Source organism: Alexandromys fortis, unplaced genomic scaffold (assembly GCF_014885135.2).
Source record: "Alexandromys fortis isolate MF-2015 unplaced genomic scaffold, M_Fortis_MF-2015_v1.1 scaffold_187, whole genome shotgun sequence".
Classification (NCBI taxonomy): Eukaryota; Metazoa; Chordata; class Mammalia; order Rodentia; family Cricetidae; genus Alexandromys; species Alexandromys fortis.
In genome coordinates, this window is record NW_026068088.1 from 2,154,954 (window position 1) to 2,174,712 (window position 19,759).

The 19,759-nt window shown below is 43.8% G+C and overlaps 1 pseudogene; it reads right to left on the minus strand.

Moving 5' to 3' along the window:
• Positions 1 to 912: 912 nt before the first annotated feature.
• Positions 913 to 19,520, minus strand: LOC126488729 (60S ribosomal protein L31-like; annotated as a pseudogene).
• Positions 19,521 to 19,759: the final 239 nt, after the last annotated feature.

Consider the following 19,759-nt stretch of genomic DNA (forward strand, 5'->3'; position numbering starts at 1 on the left):
AACTCTCAGCGAGAGTTCAGATGACGTCTTTAAAACTAATGCCACCATATATGAAAGGTGATGACTTTCTATTCTTATACAATGGCAATTTAGGAAATGAGCAGAAGAAGATAAGAGATGCAGTAAAATGAGTTATCCATTTCGTTCCCTCGGTCTTCTGTCTGTCTGCCATCTGTGATTTATCTGTTGTGTGTGTCTAAAGCCTGTCTGCCCCTAGCAAAGGGCCTTGCTCTGTATTTCTTGAACAGCACAGAAAATATGGCTTGGGAAAAGAATGAGGGATTTTTCTACAGTAAAATGTTAAGAGAGTTTTACAAACTCCAAATGACCCACAACTGTAACACAAACCACAAACAGTGTGATCCCTTGTACCCATGTGTCGCTTCCAACATCATAGCAGATGTTTGTTTTCTTTAAGGTTGCTTTCAATCAGTTGGCTGCTTTCAGCATCTAATATCCTCCTCCTCCTCCTCCTCCTCCTCCTCCTCCTCCTCCTCCTCCTCCTCCTCCTCCTCCCTTTCCCCCTCCTCCTCCTCCTCCACCACCACTACCACCACCACCATCACCACCGCCAATGGGTATATTGTTTAAGATTAAAGCTATGTATTTAGGGGGGCTGGAGAGATGGCTCAGTGGTTAAGAGCATTGCCTCCTCTTTTAAAGGTCCTGAGTTCAATTTCCAGCAACCACATGGTAGCTCACAACTATCTGTAATGAGGTCTGGTGCCCTCTTCTGGCCTGTAGGCATATACACAGACAGAATATTGTATACATAATAAATAAATAAATAAATAAACAAACAAATAAATATTTGTAAAAGCAATTCCGTGGGGGGAGTGCAGGGCATAGTAAGATTGATTACATTGTTTCCTTTTTTGGGCAGTTCTCCAACTTTATTTGACATTCAACAGGTTAGTTCTCATCCACATTGACTGCCTGTAGATTTTTGAATGTGGTAACAGGCGCATAAATTACCAATGTGTAGAGCTTGTTTGGTGAGTCCTCATCCTCATTAGGTTTTTCCGAACAAACCTACCCAGTTACAGTATGGAACATTTCTTTTTATTTTTTATTTTTTTGGTTCCCCGTCGGGGAAAGTATGGAACATTCCTATTCCTTTGATGCAGACGGCTTTATTGAGCCTGGTATCAATCCGCACATCTGAAGTCCCTCCCCATCTCCTTCATGGCAAATTTCTGGATTTCTTTGAGTGCCCTGGGGGCACGATCCTTGAAGCCCACGCCAGGGATGCGCTTGTGAATGTTGATGGTGTATTCTCGGGTCACCATCTCATTGATGGCAGAACGGCCCTTCTTCTTCTCGCCACCCTTCTTGGCGGGAGCCCTTCTGCCAGGTTCAAGTTAGAAAAGGGTTACACTGTTTCTTAAAGGCAGGTTAGGTCACACAGGCGGAGCACACACTAGGGAAAGAGGCAGACTTCTTTGTTTTAAGTTATTCCAGGGGCATTATTAACTTGGTGGCGAGTCTGGCAGCAGCTCAGATTCTGACAGCGAGCATGTTTTCAGTGAAGTCCTTCCCAAGCTAAATTCCAGCCCACGGCTCACCAGTAGAAGGCATCCCATGCTTTCCAGGCTCCATAACCTTATGATCTGATGTCAGCCATTCCCCTCACCCTTGAGATACTCTCTATCTCCAAAGATCTTTCCTAAAGGAGTTTTTTAGTTTGTGTCCAAAACTGTTTTTGGCCCAAACCAGATACTCTTAGCTTTGCCTCTAATACCCCTAAGACCATTGCTTTTCTGAGCTGTCCAATAAAAGCATATTGCAATCCTCAAGAAATGCCTTCATAATAAACTGTTTATTACCACCCAAGAAGCTTCCACAGATTTTGGATAGGCAGTCTTGTCACCAAGTGGCCATTGGCACTTGGCTTATCCTTGCCAAGATGAGCTATCACAGAATTATTGAAGCACCACACGGTCCCACGCCAGGTTTTTCCCTCCTCAAAGATAAGCCCACACACTTACTTTATCATATACAAAGTCGGCTAGAAAGGAATGCAAACTCAAAACTGCAAGGGGGCGCACCTCAGTTTCAGCCATTATTCACCCATAGTCTGACTCCGTAGTTCGAATCTTACAGCTTTCTATCTTTTCCAGTTTTACTAAGCACTTCACAGGGATGTTTTCAATCAACTCATCAGCAGGTCTTGCAGCTTGCTACTGTTTTCTCCCCCCCCCCCCCCCGAGATGTTACAGCAGCTTGGGTGTGGAGGTCAGAGGACAACCCTGAGCCTTAGTCCTTGATATCCACCTCGTTCCGAGTCTCACGTCTGTCATTTTGCCTCCAGACACAGGGCTCCCGCTGACCTGCCGGCTTCTATCTCCCTGTGAAAGCACTGGGGTTGTAGATGTACGAGTGTGCACCCAGCCTTAACGCTGGTTCTGGACCTCAGAAAGCAGCTCCTAATGCCCGTGCACAAAAAGCCTTACCAACGGAGCCAGCTGACCAGCCACTTTTAATTTATTTTATTTTTAAGGAAATGTATTTATTTATTTAACATCCCGGCTGCAACGTCCCCTTCTTCCTCTCCTCCCACTCCCTCCCCACTCATCCTCTCTGTTCCCATCCCCCAACCCACTCCTCCATTTCTGTTTCAGAAAGGGCAGGTTTCTGGTGAGTATCCACAGGACTTGGCATATGAAGTTGCAGTAAGACTAAGCACTTCCCAGTGTATTAAGGCTGCTGCCCAGCCACTTCTAAACTTTTTGTTTAGAAGCAGTGGAGTGGAGCCAGGTGTGGCAGCACACACCTTTAATCCCAGCATGTGGGAGGCAGAGATAGGAGGATCTTTGTGAGTTCTAGGCTAGCCTGCTCTACATAGTGAGTTCCACGACACCCAGGGCTACACAGAGAGACCCTGTCTAAAAACATCAGAGAAGTTATTGCCGAAGTCTGCTTTCAGCCCATCAGGACAGGAACCTGCTCACTCTATAGATAGTCTCTTCTCTTTTGTAATGGTAAATTATTTATTCACGTCTTTTGTGTATTTCTATTGGATTTTTGTCCTTTTTTAAAAAGTTCCTGTTATTTGCCACCTTACTTCCTTTCCCTCACCTGAACAAGAAAAGTCCTTTTTTTTTTTTTTTTTTTTAATGTAATAGTACAAACCAGTAATTTCTGAGAGGAAAACTTTGAAGAAATTTCTCACCTTAGGCTTCTCCTGCAATTCAGATAAGCGCCACTAGGTGGTAGCAGATCTCTTGGCTATGACTTCCACCTCGCATTCAAATTAGTTTTCTGTATTAAAGACAGTACAGATTTAAATTGCGATTAATTTAAAACGTGATTTGAGCATTTAAAACTTTATAGATTATTATAATATTAATAATTATGATTTTTAAAAGCCAGGCATGGGAACGCAAACTTATTTTTTTAGATATATTTACTTTGTTATCTTACGTGTATGGGTGTTTTACACATACATATGTTTGTGCACCAAGTGTAACCCTGGCGCCTGCAGAGCGTTGGAGCTCCCGGGACTGGAGACACAGATGAAGTGCTTTGAACTGAATTGGGGTGCTCACAAGAGCAACAAGTGCTCTTAAATGCCGAGCAACTCTCTAGTGTTGTGTGCCGCCATATCTGGCTACTGTTTAAATACAAATAAAAATAATTTTTTTTTTTTTAAAAAAGCGTAAAAAGAAATGTGTGTAAATCTGTCTGTCATTCTTTCTCTAACCGGGTCTTATCCTTACACTAATTAGGATGTTACTCCTTTATTGTCTCTTATAGTTTCTTATGGGAATATGTTAGCAAAAACCAGTTGGCATAGCTTTAAGCTTGGCAGCCTTAACTTCTTGCGGCTCCTGTCTACTCCAGCACAAAGAATGTTGGGTATAGGGAATGGCCCAATTACCTTTTTTCATTTGTCCATAAGTTTCCATTTTTATTTTTAGAGTTTCACTTTTGTCTGTTTTGTTGGCAAAATCAAGAAATGAAATCTATGATTTGCTGAGACCAAAAGTCCCCCCTCTACCAAACTGGGCTTCAGCTGGAGGGCAGACGTTTCCCACTGAGTCACCCTGCGTCTGGAAGCTTTCTAACTGGAAATGTAGCTGTCTGTTTTACATGGGATCACATTTGCCACAAACTAGAGTTACTGCAATTATTTTTTTTTCCTTTTCTTGGGGAAGGGGACTGGCAATTGAAATGAGGTCCTTAGATGTAGTAAGCAAGCTCTCTACCACTGAACTATCTTACCGGACCTGATAATGATTTTATTTCTTAGTATTTTTCTTTTTCTTTCTTTTCTTTTTTCCGTTTCTTTCCTTTTTTTTTTCTTTTTGGTTTCTCAAGACAGGGTTTCTCTGTTTCTCTGGCTGGAACTAGCTCTGTAGACCAGGCTGGCCTTGGACTCACAGAAATCCCCCTGCCTCTGTGTCCTGAGTGCTGGTATTAAAGGTGTGTGCCACCACCGCTCAGCTATTTCTCTATCTCTTACAGTCTTGGGGGGGGATACAATTAATTTTAAAAAGGAAAACTCTATTTATAGAGGGAAATAAAATTACACTGTGAAGTTTTGAACAAGAATTGAATAAATCCTTACAGTTTTGAAAACAAATTCCCTTGGCTTTAACGTTTTCATACAAGTGTATATTGTATGTTGTATATCCCACAGTTCTTTTCCTAAGACATGTATGTATGTATGTGTGTATGTATGTATGCATGTATGTATGCGTGTATGTGTGTATGTATGTGTGTATGTATGCATGTATGTATGCGTGTATGTGTGTGTGTATGTGTGTATGTATGTGTGTATGTATGTATGTATGTGTGTATGTATGTATGTACATATGTATGTGTTTGTGATGTGCGTGCACGCTCAGATTGCTTGCAGGTACCTGAGTCCAGAAGAGGGTGTCAGATGCGCTGGAGCTGAAGTTGCTGGTGGTTGTGAGCTGCCAGCCGTGCATGATGGGAACAAAACTCTGGGCATCCCGCAGGCACAGACCAATTAACCTCTGAGCCGTTCCTCCACTCCCTTCCCTCTAGTTCCTATTGTAGGATTCCCAAACACTGAAGCAGACTGTGCAACAAGGACTTCTGAACCTCCATTCAGATCAAGCAATTATTATATATTTCCTATATGTATTTTAATATTTATACATTTGGGTGCACAGACATACTTGCAGACAAAAATTCCCTACTCAAAAATTAAAGTAGAATAAATAAAATTTCAAAAAAAATACCAGCCTTTAAAGGGCACATTTGCATTTCTCCAGTGCAAGTGCAGTGAGTCATGATTGGGGATGCCAAGTCCCTTGAGAGCTGTGCCATCTAAAAGAATTTTTATTTTATTTTTTTGTTTATCGTAGTGCTGGAGATCAAACCAAGGCATTAAACCAAGGCATAACTTTCATTTGTTTGTTTTTGTTTTGGGGATAGGATTTCTCTGTCTGTAGGTCAGGTTGGCCTTGAACTCACAGAGATCCAACTGCCTCTGCCTTCCAAGTCTTGAGTTTAATGGCATGAATCATCACTGCCTGGCAAGGTGTAACCCTTGATAGGTAAGTGTGCTACCACACTAAAATAGTCACGACATTAATATGTAATCTTCAAAATATATTTATTTTATGTGTTTATATACATCTAAGTGTATGTATGTGCACCACATGTGTGTAGGAGCCTGAGGAGGTCAGTAGCAGCAACAGATATTCTATAAGTGAAGATACAGATGTGGGTGCTAGAAATTGAACCTGGGTCTTGTGCAAGAGTAGTAATGGCTTTTAATTGTTGAACTACCTCTCTAGCCCCAAGAAAGGCCTTCACACATACAGACATAGACAGACAGACAGACAGACAGACAGACAGACAGACAGACCCCCCACATAACTCCAGTACTCAGAGGGCAGATAATTATCTATGTTTTGTGTGGTTATATGTACCTCTTATAAAGGAGGTAGTTATCTATGTCTGTGTGGATGTATGTATCTCTTTTAAAGGAGGTAGTTATCTATGTCTGTGTGGATATATGTATCTCTTTTAAAGGAGGTAGTTACCTATGTCTGTGTGGATATATGTATCTCTTTTAAAGGAGGTAGTTACCTATGTCTGTGTGGATATATGTATCTCTTTTAAAGGAGGTAGTTATCTATGTCTGTGTGGATGTATGTATCTCTTTTAAAGGAGGTAGTTATCTATGTCTGTGTGGATATATGTATCTCTTTTAAAGGAGGTAGTTATCTATGTCTGTGTGGATATATGTATCTCTTTTAAAGAAGACCGGGTCCACTGCCCTTTTAATATGTTGTCATCTTTGTTTTATCTGAGTTTCCTCTGCTGTGTTTAATTGATTGACTGCCAGTTCCGAGCAGCATGTGAGGTTTTTCAGAAGTGGCCGTGGTTTGAACCCACAGTCTTGGTTTGAACAACTCTTTCCTGGTTCAGGAAGATTTGCAACCATAGACTGTCAGATCAGAGAACCTACTCCCCCACACATGAGAAAGCCTAGACCCTGAAAGTGTAATGGTTTCCTGTTGTTGCTATAGTGTGTTACCACAGAGCAGACACTTCACATGACACAGATGTGTCATTTCACACATCGGGAGGTCGGAAATCCACGTGGGTCCCCTGGATTACATCATAGTGCCAGAAGGCTGGAGACAGGGACACCGGCTTCTTTCCCAGAGTCTGTTTTCCTTGGCTTCTGGTTGCTTCCACCAGAGCCAACAGAACGCCATCTTCAAGTCTCTCTCCTCACCCTAACTTCAACTGTCTGCCTCCTTCTGTTGGGTGAAGAACCCTAGAGATTACACGGGCCCACTCCAACAATCCAGGACACATTGTTGGTCTCGGGGTCATCAGATGAACAATCTGAGCTCCATAGGCAACCTAGTTACTCCTGGCCATTAACATAACAGTCACAGATTCAGTGGGCCAGGGCATGGGCATTATCGGGAGCCATTATGTAAGTAATTAGGAGTTTCTCACCAGGACTTTTAACACATGGCAGTCTCGGGTGTCTGTTTTGTACTGCAAAAAGATAGGCTGAGTAGAACCCTATCCAAGAGCTTAATGATCGAGGTATTTAAATTATTGTATGATAACTTTACCTTCAGACAGTGGAAGGCTAGCACGAGTGTGCCCATCTGAAGACAGTTAGGTTTTTTGTTGTGGTGGTTGTTGTTGTTTTTTGAGACCAACTTTCTCTGTAGCTTTGGAGCCTGTCCTGGAACTAGCTCTTGTAGATCAGGCTAGCCCCTAACTCATACAGATCCACCTGCCTCTGCCTCCCAAGTGCTGGAATTAAAGGTGTGTACCACCACCTGGCTGACAGTTAGATTTTGAAAATATATTTATTTTTATTTCATGTATATGTGTATATCTATGCACCATGTATGTGCAGTGCCCATAGAGGTCCGAAGAGGGAGCCAGGTCCTACTCTGGCAATGGAGTTACAGATGAGCCTCCAAGTAGTGAGACTCCTTAAACTTGACAGATATCCTCTGTCAAGTTTAAGGAGGTTATAACTGATCTTCCCAGGACTTGGCCATTATCTCAAATTTTCTCTCTGGGACCCTAAAAGTATTTCATCCACATTCAGCAGGAAGCAATCTAGAGAACACATTATTTGCATTCCCAAGAGAAAAGAGGGTGTGGTGGTCTTTGGCTATTTTGTAGGTCATGGATATTTGTTATATTTAGGGGAATATAGGCTAAAAAGACACCTATTAATATCAGATATTTTGTATTGGCATGGATTTTGGTATATGTGTACAAATTCAAACTCAATTTTGTTAAACTGTATAAATATATATATTTGTACTCTTGTTTAAAAGACTTTTGTATATTGATACAAACTTAAGGTAAGTTTTGTTATAGCACACTGTTAAACTGTTACTCTTGTTTAAAAAATTTGGTATGTTGATAACAATTTAAGGTTATCTTTGTTACATCATATTGTATATATGTTTTTGCTCATGTTTAAGGTCTTGTACCTATGCAGTTCATTTAAAAATGTAAGGTAATGTTGACAGAGGTTTCTTTCCTGCCCGATCCCTCAGTTGTTCAGCCCCAAAGAAACACACAGAGCTCTACATTAATTATAAACTGACTGGCCTATTAGCTCAGGCTTCTTATTAACTAATCTTACATCTTACAGTAACCCATAATTCTATTCTGTGTTAGCCATGTGGCTTGGTACCTTTTTATGAGGTGTTCTTATCTTGCTTCCTCTGTGTCTGGGTGACTACTGCAGACTGACCCTTCCGTCTTCTCAGAATTCTCCTGTTCTCATTGCCTCACCTCTACTTCCTGCCTGGCTATTGGCCAATCAGCGTTTTATTAAAATGATACAAGTGGCAGGATACAAGACCATTGTCCCACAGCAAGATAAAGGCAGGTGGTGGTGGCACACATCTTTAATTCCAGCACTCAGGAGGCAGAGGCAGGCAGATCTCAGTGAGTTTGAGGTCATCACAGACGGCATTGTTTAGAACGAACGCCAACACTAGGTCCCAACAGGTCAGGCTACAAATGAGAATAGACTTTACCAGTGCTTAAGTCCACTTCACCAACCGAAACTTCCCGAACAGGCCAGTTTCAGTGCGTAGATTTAAAGTCCCTCTGCCTTAATCTTTACACGCAGAGGCTAACCTGGACTAACCTGATAACCAAGCAGATAGCTTTCTTTTGGTGTCTCTTCCTGCCACAGCTGTACAAGGAACGGAACAGGGAAATGACCAATCCACTTTTCCCTTTGAGTTCTTCTTTTCTTTCTCACTTCTTTCTTCTTACAAAACCAACCTTTTTCAGGGGGTTATTTATTTTACTTTATATAATAAAGTGTTACCTGATTCTAGAGTCATAAAATAAACTGATGTAATTTTGCTTTTTTTTAAATTAAATTTTTAGAAGTGTGTGTGTGTGTGCCTTGCATTTGTGTGTGCCTGTTTTGTTCTTGATGGTAGCAAAGGAGGAGGGCTAAGCATCTCCTTGACCAAGCAAGGTAGGCCCACTCTGTGGTGAGAACAGAGCCCATAGGCATAGCCAAGAGCTCAAAGAATCAAGACAGACTCAGTATAGTGAGTAAGAAAGAATTTTTCAAGCAGGGCCTCCCCAAACTAGGATGGCAAGGGGCATGTATTGGGAAAACAAACACACGCTTGCACAGGAAAGACTCCCCATCATGTGCGTACACATCAGCATGCTGAGTCTGACGTCATACATGTTACAAAAACTAGTAGATGGGACTGCCTCTGGGTGGAGAATATAGCATTATATTAGCAAGGCTTACTCTAGGAGACATAAAAAGAATCAGAATGACCTTGTGATTTGCACTGATTTTTTCTTTGCATTTTATTGAAGGACAGTCCAGAAAGAGAGAGAGAGAGACAGAGACAGAGAGAGGGGAGAGAAAAAAGAGAAAGAAAGAAAGAAAGAAAGAAAGAAAGAAAGAAAGAAAGAAAGAAAAGAAAGAAAGAGAAAGAAATCGAACCATTAAATAATTGGTTCATTTGAGGACAAGGTGAAAATGTCACCTTATAAATGGAGCAAATGTCACAACTGGACTCAGCAAGCTCAGGCAAGTATTTCCTGCTCTGCTCCAAAGAGTGGTCTTGGCTTTGGCAGTAAAATTCGTCAGTTACCTTTTTTTCTTTTTTTTTCTGGCTTTGGAGACTGCACCCAGGGCCTCAGCATATGCTAAGATAAGCTTTCCCTCAACTCCCGAGTCATACACAGCCAGTTCTATCTAAAGGCTTTCAGTGAATTGAAACATTAACTCCATGGCAGACTTTCAGGTTCTTTCTGCTGTGATGGCTTGGCTAACTCTCCAGTGATTAATCTCCAGCCAAGTCAGGGAAATTCTCCAGTGTGACTTTTAAGCTGCTGAATTTTAAAGAATGCTGTGGCTGCTTCGTGATAATTTTCTATTACAGGAAAAAGTTAAAGCCCCTCTCCCCCAGAGGCAAAGAAATAAGTGTAGTTTCCTACGCTCTTGTTTAGCTTTAACAGCCAGGACCCCGCCCTGCGGTGGTGGAGCAAGCAGCCAGGACCCCGCCGGAAAGTGATGGCACACACCTTTGATTCCAGCATTGGGGAAGCAGAGGCAGGAGAATCTCTGTGAGTTCCAGGCCAGACTGGTTTACAGAGTGAGTTCCAGGACCACCAGGATGGTTACACAGAGAAACCTTGTCTTGAAAAGTCAATAAAATAAACAAACAAACAAAAACAACCACCATGACCTTTCATGGGTTTTCTTTTCACCACACATTTATTCCTACAGGGGGGTTATTATATTTTATTTAGATTTATTTTAATTTTGTGTGCACACACACAGGTCTGTGCCTGTGGATGACCTTGGGGGCCAGAAGAGGGAGTTAGGTCCACTGGGGCTGGGGTTACAGGTGGTTGTGAGGCTACTCAGGCAGGCAGTGGGAAGAGAACTTAGGTCCTCAGTAGGAGTGGCAACCCTCTTAGCTGCTTCTGTTAAATGACCATGGCGTAGGTGTCAGAATAAATGGGATAAAATTGAAGTCAACAAAAAATGATTTGGGCACAGGGCAGAGTCAGGAATTCTTTATGTTACTTTTACTTTTCAAATTTTTCTTTAATTTTGAAGTTATTTCTAAATAATAATAATAATAATAATAATAATAAAACAACCCCAATGAGCAAAAGGAAACCATGACTACAACATCATCATAGCTAATAACCCTGGTGACAGGTTTCTTTCTGTTTTATTATAAGTCGCCCTTCTAGAAGTTATTTTCGTTATCTCTATTTTGTGGTGCTGGGGCTCAAACCCAGGAGCTGGGGAGAGCTGGGCAAACACTAGAACGGAATGACATCCCCAGCTTTGCTTTTTATCTAATTGTGAGGGGGCGTTCATCTTTGTTTTCTCTTTGTGGAAAGCAGCTAATGGAAAATGAAACCCAGGAAAAGATTAAAAAGAAAATAAAACGATGCCCCATTCTAAGACCCAGACATAATCACTGACAGAGGACCATGTTCTTTTTTTCCCGCGCACCAGACGCTGCCACGCATGTGGAGAGGCACGTACACATGCCCGTCACTAAGAAGCAATACTAATGGTATGTAGCAGAACCACCAGACCCCACACTCCCTCCGAACTCCCCCTGCCTGCCCTGTCTCATCTGCCTGCAGGTTGCTCCCCCTGGCAAACACTCAGTCGTTTCTGCCTTTCTCCCAGAGTCATTTGATCCACCACCGCTGTGGACATGAAAGGGGATCACATTTTGCCCCCCCACCCCATCAAGAAAGTATGGGTTTCATTTGATGTTTGATCTTAAAAGATGTGGCTTGACTTGCTGGATGACAGATTGACCCATTTATCACAGCCCATGACCTCCCAGCATGCCCTGTGGGCTACAGACCTGCGTGTCACTGGCTATGACAGCTACAGGGCAGCCTCTGGGTCTGTTTTTTTTTTGGGGGGGGTCTTGGATGCGGAGGCAAGGTAGGGTAGGTAATGAAACCCTTGTTTAACAACCCTGTGAGGGATAAAGAGCAGATGGCTCTTGGTTGGGTTCCATCCAAACTTGAAAAACCGGCTTCCCAACATTTTGTGTCCAGGTGCCAGAGCATGAATCCCTTTCTGTTTAAGCAACAGAGTATCGGCTTCTGCTGTTTCCAGTCAGAATAGCTGATAGAAGGCACCATTGAATTCCATACTTTACAGTATTTAAAAGTAAATCTCATTATTTTGGTGTTTATCTGTATCTTACCCACATTCTTGAAGGTGATGCTTTTTCTTTCATTTTTTTACCCTTCTTTCTTCTGTCTGAGACAGGGACTTCCCTCTGTAGGTCAGGCTGATTCCAAACTGTTGATTCTCTGCTCCCTCCTGAATGCTGGCATTATCAGAGTGTGATACCACACCTGTTCTTTATTTATTTAAGACTTATTATGTTTGAAAGTGTGTGTGTGTGTGTGTGTGTGTGTGTGTGTGCGCGCGTGCGCGCGTGTGTGCTTGGCACATAAATTGGTGCTCAAAGAGGCCAGATAAGGGGGTGGGATCCCCTAGAGCTGGAGTTAGTGGCAATTGTGAACTGCTTGGTGTGGTTGCTGGGAACTGAACTCGGGGCCTCTGGAAAAGCAGTAAGCAGTCTTAACCGCTGATAACCGCTGAGCCAACTCTCTAACCTTATACCTACCTTTTAAAGTTTAACTGTCATTTTTTTTTTCAATGTTAGCCATTGAACTCAGGATCTCTGTACACCAATAATTTTACACCAATTACTAGGTTTGGTGCCTAACCCTAGTTTGCAGCTTTAGTAGGGGTACTGTACCTTCTTCACACAGGAAACTGAAGCAAAGTAAGTCTGCTATACTGGTTGAAATCCTGCTCTTGGTTTTCCAATAATTCACAAAGTCAATGGGTTCATGAATAAATAAATCAAAATGTTTCATAGACTCTGGGCTACTCTGAACTACAGAAAAGCTTTAAGGGGGCGGGGTGACTGCCTGAATTGAGTGAGTCTCATCTTAAATAATGTGCTTAGCCAGATGGTGGCGGTGCACGCTTTTAATCTCAACATTCGGGATGCAGAGGCAGGTGGATCTCTGTGAGTTCAGGACCAGCCTGGTCTATAGGACAGGCTCCAAAGCTACAGAGAAACCCGGCCTCAAAAAAAAAAAAAACTTATTTGTTTTAAAATTCAGCTACATGTTTCCTTTAAATTCTTTTATTTAGATGTTCTATTGCATATATTTAAGGTTGCAACATGATGCTGTAGGATGGGATGCAAATTCACACAGCCATCATTTCATAGAGCTGCCTGCATCCATTGTGTGCTACTGTAAGAGAATACCCAAGACCGTGTGATTTAAAAGAACTGAGATTTATTTCCTGCAATTCTAGAGTTTGCGAAGTTCAGAGTCAAAGGGCTCACACTTGATAAGGTCCTTCCCACCCTGTTACCTCCTGAAAGATAAAGCACGGGTGTGCTTACTGCTTACTCAAGGTTCACGGGAGCAGCGAGGAGGGTGGGGGGACAGGGGAGGAGAAAGGAGACTGGCTCGGACTGGTCTGGTCGGCAGGAACCCATCTCACATTCCAAGATAAAAGCACTAATGCACCAAGGACTGTAGCGTTAAGGAGGTTCACGAGAGTCCGTAATAAAGGATAACGAATGTTTACTGTGGAACACTCACAATAAGAGCCGCAGCGTTCCTCTGCTCTGTGGGCGCTGGGAACTGAGAATCAAACTCCAACAACCAACCGAAAGAAAGGGGGAAAGGGATGAACAGGCTTCCTGTCTGTGCTAATAGTCCCTCAGACCGCACCACAATGGGCCGGTATTCCAAAGATTATTGGCTGAATGAGTTCCCACAACACGTGAGGAACTGATTTCACCTGTTTTTGTTTGTTTTCTTTTTTTAAGGCAGGGTTTCAGTAGGTAGCCTCCACAGGCCTGGAACTCCTGGAACTCACAGAGACCCACCTGCTTCTGCCTCCAGAGTGTTGACTTTAAAGGTGTGCACCACCACACCCAGCCCTGAGAACCTCTTACAGGTTCCTTCTCACAAGGCTGCTTCCTCTAGGACAAGTTTCCACCACCTGTCTTGGGAGGATGTATTCAAGCCACCAGTCCAACTATTTGTTTATCTATGTATCCCTTTTCAGCAAGAAGGCCAAAATAAATTCATTCAGCAGGAATCAGAGATATAACTAGGGATTACTTTAGTCATTGTGTTGGGCATTACTTTCTAGAAATTTTCATCATTCTTAGTACTAATAGTATTCTTTTTTTAAAAAAAATCAGTAACATATCAGGCATGGTGTGGCGCACATCTGTAATCCCAGCACTTGGAAGGCACAGGCAAGAGGATGGAGGGGCCAAGGCCAAGGCCTTCCTTAAGTAGAAGGTGAGTTTGTGGCCAGTCTAGGCTACATAAGACCCTGTCCTGAAATAAAAACAAAGAAGTAAACAAAACAAAAACAAAACAAACAAAAAACAACCAAAAGCAACAATGAAAAACTCAACCAAACAAACAAGAAAACCCCCAAAACCCAAGACAAAATCAGCACCAGCCGTTCATTTTTCTGCTCCAGTAAACTCCGAGTAGAATGTAAATGTTGTTGACTGTCAGAGAGAAGTGAACAGTCAAAGAGATTCAGGGCGTTTTGAGCAAGGGCTGCAAGTTTAATGTCCAGGGAGAGGACCACATTCTTTCTAAAACATGTCTTGATGCTTTAGTCAGGCGTCAAGAGCTATACCGAACCCAAGGGCTTTTCCTGGGATTTCATCTCTTCTCTGTGTTCAGTAACCATGCAGGCAAGCATTTGTCTTCCAAATTCAAGGACTTAAGTTCTGGAGTTAACGGATTTTACAGCTGAGACAAGGTTTCTCTATGTAACAGTCCTGGCTGTCATAGAACTCACTAGGTAAACCAGGCTGACCTCAAACTCATAGAGATCTGCCTGCTTCTGGCTCCCAAGTGCTGGGATTAAATGTGTGAGCCATCACCACCTAGCTATTATTTATTTTTAATTGTTATTTTATTACATTATTTTATGTGTGGATGTTTTGCCCACATGCATATCTGTGTGCTACATGCCTAGCACCCTGGGAGGTCAGAAGAGGGTGTTTGGCCCCCTGGGAATGGAGTTATTGATGGCTGAGTGGTAATTGGGATCAAATTCTGCTCTCTCTGCAAGAGCAGCCAGTGCCCTTAACCAACGAACCATCTCTCCAGCCCCAGGAACTCTTAATATAAACAGATGGTCTTGCAGGCTCAGGGGAGGAGAGGAATGAGTAGCAATCCCCAGCCAAGGGAAATCCACCCCAGACTCATTTGATATTTGCGGTAGGGCTTTCCCTTCAAGTTCCTGATATGTCCTCAAGCTGGTCCTGGCCAGCTGGCCCTGTGGACCTTTACCGGTTCATTCCCCAGGACTCACCCCACTTGCTGAACACAGAAAAGCCCTTCCCTCTGTTCTCAGAATGCGCATATTCCGTGACTGGTCTCGTCCTTGCATGCAGGGCCCCATCTCGCTCTGCTTAACAGCCCACTTGTTGACACTGAGACAACCCTTGGGGCTTTTCATCTGTCTGCATCAGGAACCCAGGCTCTCCTGAAGATTTCACTACAACTGCCTCCTACTCCCGCTCCCCCAGTTCCACACATGTCTGATGTCCGTGTCTGCCTTTGTCCTTAGTGGACTCTAAAACAACCAATCAATGCATATCACTTCCTCTGGTGACTCACTCTGCACCCTTGCTGGTATTCTGTCTAACGATTTTTTCCCACTCCCTCTCTCCTTCCTTCTTCCTTCCTTCCTTCCTTCTTCCTTCCTTCCTTCTTCCTTCCTTCCTTCCTTCCTTCCTTCCTTCCTTCCTTCCTTCCTTCCTTCCTTCCTTTCCTCCTCCCCTCTTCCCTTTCATAGGTTCTTGCTCAGGATGGCCACCATTGCTCAATCCTCCAGCCTTGGCTTCCAGAGTACTAGGATCACAGGCAATATGCTACCCCATCCGTTTAACACTAATGATTTCAAACATGGGTGACAGGCAGAAAGAAACTCAGGCTCTGGGCAGAGGCAGACACAGCCATGTGTCTTTAACCAGGACAGAAGGCAGCATTGCCCCCAAATGTGACTTTCAGAGAGAAAGTTTCAGCATAGCCCAGCTTTCTCCATGTTTGAGACACTACCACATGAAAATGCACTAAGTTCCTGAGACTGTAGCCAGCCCCAATTAAATGCTTTCTTTCATAGAGTTGACTTGGTTATGGTGTCTCTTCACAACAAAAACAAAACAAAGATGAAAAACAAATGAACAAAAAAAAAAAACAGTGATGAAGACAATGATCATAAATTTAACTCATATAACCTTTTATGAAAGAGAAAACCAAACGCCAGTGTGATGAAGCTACCGTCTATTAGGTTTCTGCTGCTAAGGGATAGATTGGCCTAGCATGGCTCAGAACACAGGGTTCTGTAGCCAAACACAGGTTTCTGTAGTGAAAGTCCAGCGAGACTCAGAACACAGGGTTTACACTTTCCACACGAATCTGGAGAGAACACTGGCCAAGACCTGCTCCTGGGAAGGGTGAGTGTTGGGAGGAAGGGTTCCACAGTGAGAGCCAGAATGGAAGTCTGAGATGGTCTCTGTCTGATGTCTTAAAGCAGAGAGTTCAGGCAAAGCAACGACCCATAGGATAGATTTGGACTGGGAGGATAGTTTGGGAGTAGAGTGCTTGCCTTCTATGCTTTAAACCCCAAGTTCAGTTCCTAGCACTGAAAAATAACTGTTTCCTGCAGTTGCTAAAACAAATGACCACAAACCCAGTGGCTTAAAATAACACACATTTATTATCTTACAGTTAAAGAGATCAGAAGTCTTCAAAGGGTCTCTCGCTGGGCTGACACCCAGGTCTCCACCTCTGTGTTCCTTCCTGGAGATTCCTGGGGAGAATCGGGACTCTTACTCTGCCAGCTTCCAGAAACAACCCACACCCTGTTGTCTCTCACTTCCTTCCACACACAAAGTGGGGGGGGGGGGTGGATGGTCTGCAGCCTTCCTCCCGCTGTGCCACCTGTCACGATCATTCTGTAGGCTCCAGCCTCGGGATTGACTGGAAGGAATCTTAATTCAATCAGCAACTTAGATCACTGTGGCTTTGATGCAGCCACGTGCTCTGTTGTAATTGTGGCATCTTTGGTTGAATACTATTCTGTCTAGCACACAGGTCTGCACGGGCTTGTCAGTATTTTAGCCCGTTCCTTATTCGTGCCTGCTCTATGGGCTTGTTAACTACAGAGTCTCTGTATAGACACATTTGGGCAGCAGTCAAGGGGTCACCACATGGAGGGTTCATAGTCTCCTGGTCCCCAGGATGGACCTGGAGGGAGCTGAGGGAGCTTGCAGGCCTAGGAAGGGTCAGTCAGTTGAGACAGTGATTATCCACGAAAACCTCCACGGATCCCATGGTTGGGGAATGGCTTGGGGATACGATACTTTCGTGGTTTGGATATGGTTTCCAAGGGGTCTATTGTTGGGGGCTTGACCCCTAATGTGCTGGTGCTGAGAGGTGGGGCCTTGTGGGAGGACTTTTGGTCCCTGGGGGATCTGCTTTTTGAGGAGTTAAGGTAGTTCTTATGGAGACCCTGAAGTCTCAAGAGTGAGTTGTCGTGAGTAAAGCTAACCCCCAAATCACCCTCTGGGTTCTATTTTCATGTGTAATCCCTTCCTTCCAGTGCTTACTTGCCATTGTGGTGACCAATGATGGTCATATGGTCTTGGCCCACGAACCAGCAGAACTATGAGTTAAGAAAACCTCTTTTCCCTATAAAGTTAGCTTGCTTGGCTATTCTGTTACAGCAACAGAAAATAGACTGCCACAGATACACAAGAGGAAGCCAGCACAGAGACACGATTACTGACAGCTAGGCAAGATGGCTTCAGCAGTGCTAAGAGATGTCCTTGACTGAAGACTCACCCCATCATGTTACAACTTGCCTGGAAGGAGGAAGTGGGGGGGGGGAAACACCACATTTTTTAGCTGATACTTAAAAAATCTAATTCAAATGAGAAAACTCTGAAATTCCTCAGAAAAAAAAATTAACTATAGCTTCGGCTGCTGCCAGAATACGAATTTGAGATAAAATGTTGGTTGCTATAGAGACATAACGAAATTCCTCTCTTATCCCTGTGATTGAATGCAGAATTATGCCTGGTGTGGTGGTTCTATCTTTTTTTCTGATAGGGATAGTCCTAGAGATCATTTGATTCGCAAGTCCCTGTCATAGTGAGCACACTGCAGCAGCCAGTCGCGTGTTTTCCTTGATGAGCCTCAGCGTCTCCTCACGGGATAAGGAGAGGGCTTGAGGAAGAAGGGACGGTGTGCACTGTAATCAGGACAGGAAGGATGAACGTGTGACAGTTTCTATCCCCATAGTTTTTGAAAAGCCACTCAACTTTTGACGGCTATTTTGCTTGTTTGTTTATTTATTCTAGGGCCAGATGAAATGTTAAAAACGAACCCTCACTCTCAGCACTGCGTTTTGCTCAGAGGTGACAGCAGATGACAGCGGGCTCTGCCAGGCTGTGCCCTTTCTGGCTGGAGTGTTGGTATCTCACCAGGGCAGCTTTGTGTTCTGTGACCAGGCCACTCTCTCAATACCCTTCACGATCAAAATGCCAACTGTTATCCTAAAAACTCTCAGAAGGAAGTGGTCGGGGAGGACCCACCACAAACTGTAAAGTTAGGCCATTGATGGATTTACGCTCTAAGGCTTGGTCTTGGGGTCAGCATAGCTCAGTGGGATCTGTCTGAGAAACCGTCAATCAGCAATAGTGCTGGAAGTGGTACTCTTACCACAGAGGCAGAACACTGGGTTTCTGGAGGTGCTAGTAGGACGTGGATCCTGCTGATGCCTTGATCTGGCCCTCAAAAATTCTGAACTTATTCTGAATCAAACTATTGTGATCAGTGGATTAGGCCGTAGCATTTGAGTGCTTAGTAAGAGTTTTTCTTTAAGTTCTGTATTAGTCAGCTCTCTCAGCATAATACAATACGCCAGACAACTAGAGAGAAAAAAAGGTTAATCTTGATGCTGTGTTTGGTGTTTCTGGTCCCTGATAATGTGGACCATTGTTTTGGGTCCCTGGCGGGTGCTAGACAGCAACAATGGGCTTATGTTAGAGGAGACTCTTCATTTTATGAACAGGAAGTAAGAGACAGAAAGAGAATGGGGTGAGAGTCCCATAACCCCCTTCAAAGACATCTTGAACTATGTCCTACTAAGCCCCACCTTCCAAGAGGGACACCCAAGGGACCAATCTTCTAACATGTGGACCTTGAGGGTCACAATCCAAACTACAGCATAGTCTAAGCCAATGGAAATTAGTGGCTACTATATTGCTAATCATACTACACTAAGGGCTTATTAGGTATCAGGCGCCATGCTAAAATATGTTGCCACATGCTCTCACCCCATATGAGAGTTCCACGGGAAGAAAACTGTAACACCCTACTGTAGACTCAAAGAAGCTTACGGAAGTTGTGGTTCCTAGCCTACCACCGCTTATCCTGCCAGTGACCAAGCCAGAGCCTGAACCTTGATCACTGTGGCCCCAAGTTTGAGTTCCTAGCAGTAAGGTGACCTGTGAGCACCTTTAATCTCACTGCTAAGGGAACCATGGCCTTCCCTGGGAGCCACACTTGCCTCTGGGAGCTTATTCTCCACAGAGCCAGGTCTGGATCTGGCTTCGCAAAGCCTTTAGGGCAGGGTAGGAGGGGAGTTTCAGGAACCACGGGGTCTTGAAAGGGACCACATGTGCTCTGCTCCCCTGAGTGAGGGTACAGAGATGGGAAAGGACAACAGAATTCGATAATACTGCCTTGGAGACTCCAGACTGCAAGACTTTGGCAACAGAGCATTTTCTTAAGGGTCAAGCTACGCACAGCAATACTAATTACAGAGACAGCTCATTGGATTAATCAGTTTTTTTCCCAGGGCTTAGAGGTGAGCTTATGATCCCGAGATCTAAGCATGGCACTGCCATCAGGTCCTGGACGCACCCCGACATGGTGCCACAGGAAAGACGCAGGCTCGCTAGATGCCACACGGTAGCAGCAGCAGGGAGGATAAAAAGACCACACTTCTTAAGGTCTCCATAAATAAGAGAGGACACATCCCCATGATGTCTTGAACATGTAAAGTCCTGTCCACTGTCAATGCGTTAGACAGCCCCCATGACTGTCTAGCTTTCAGACTCAACTCTGGTAGTGGCAGATCTGATGTCCCATTGGTCTGTCTCTGGACTGT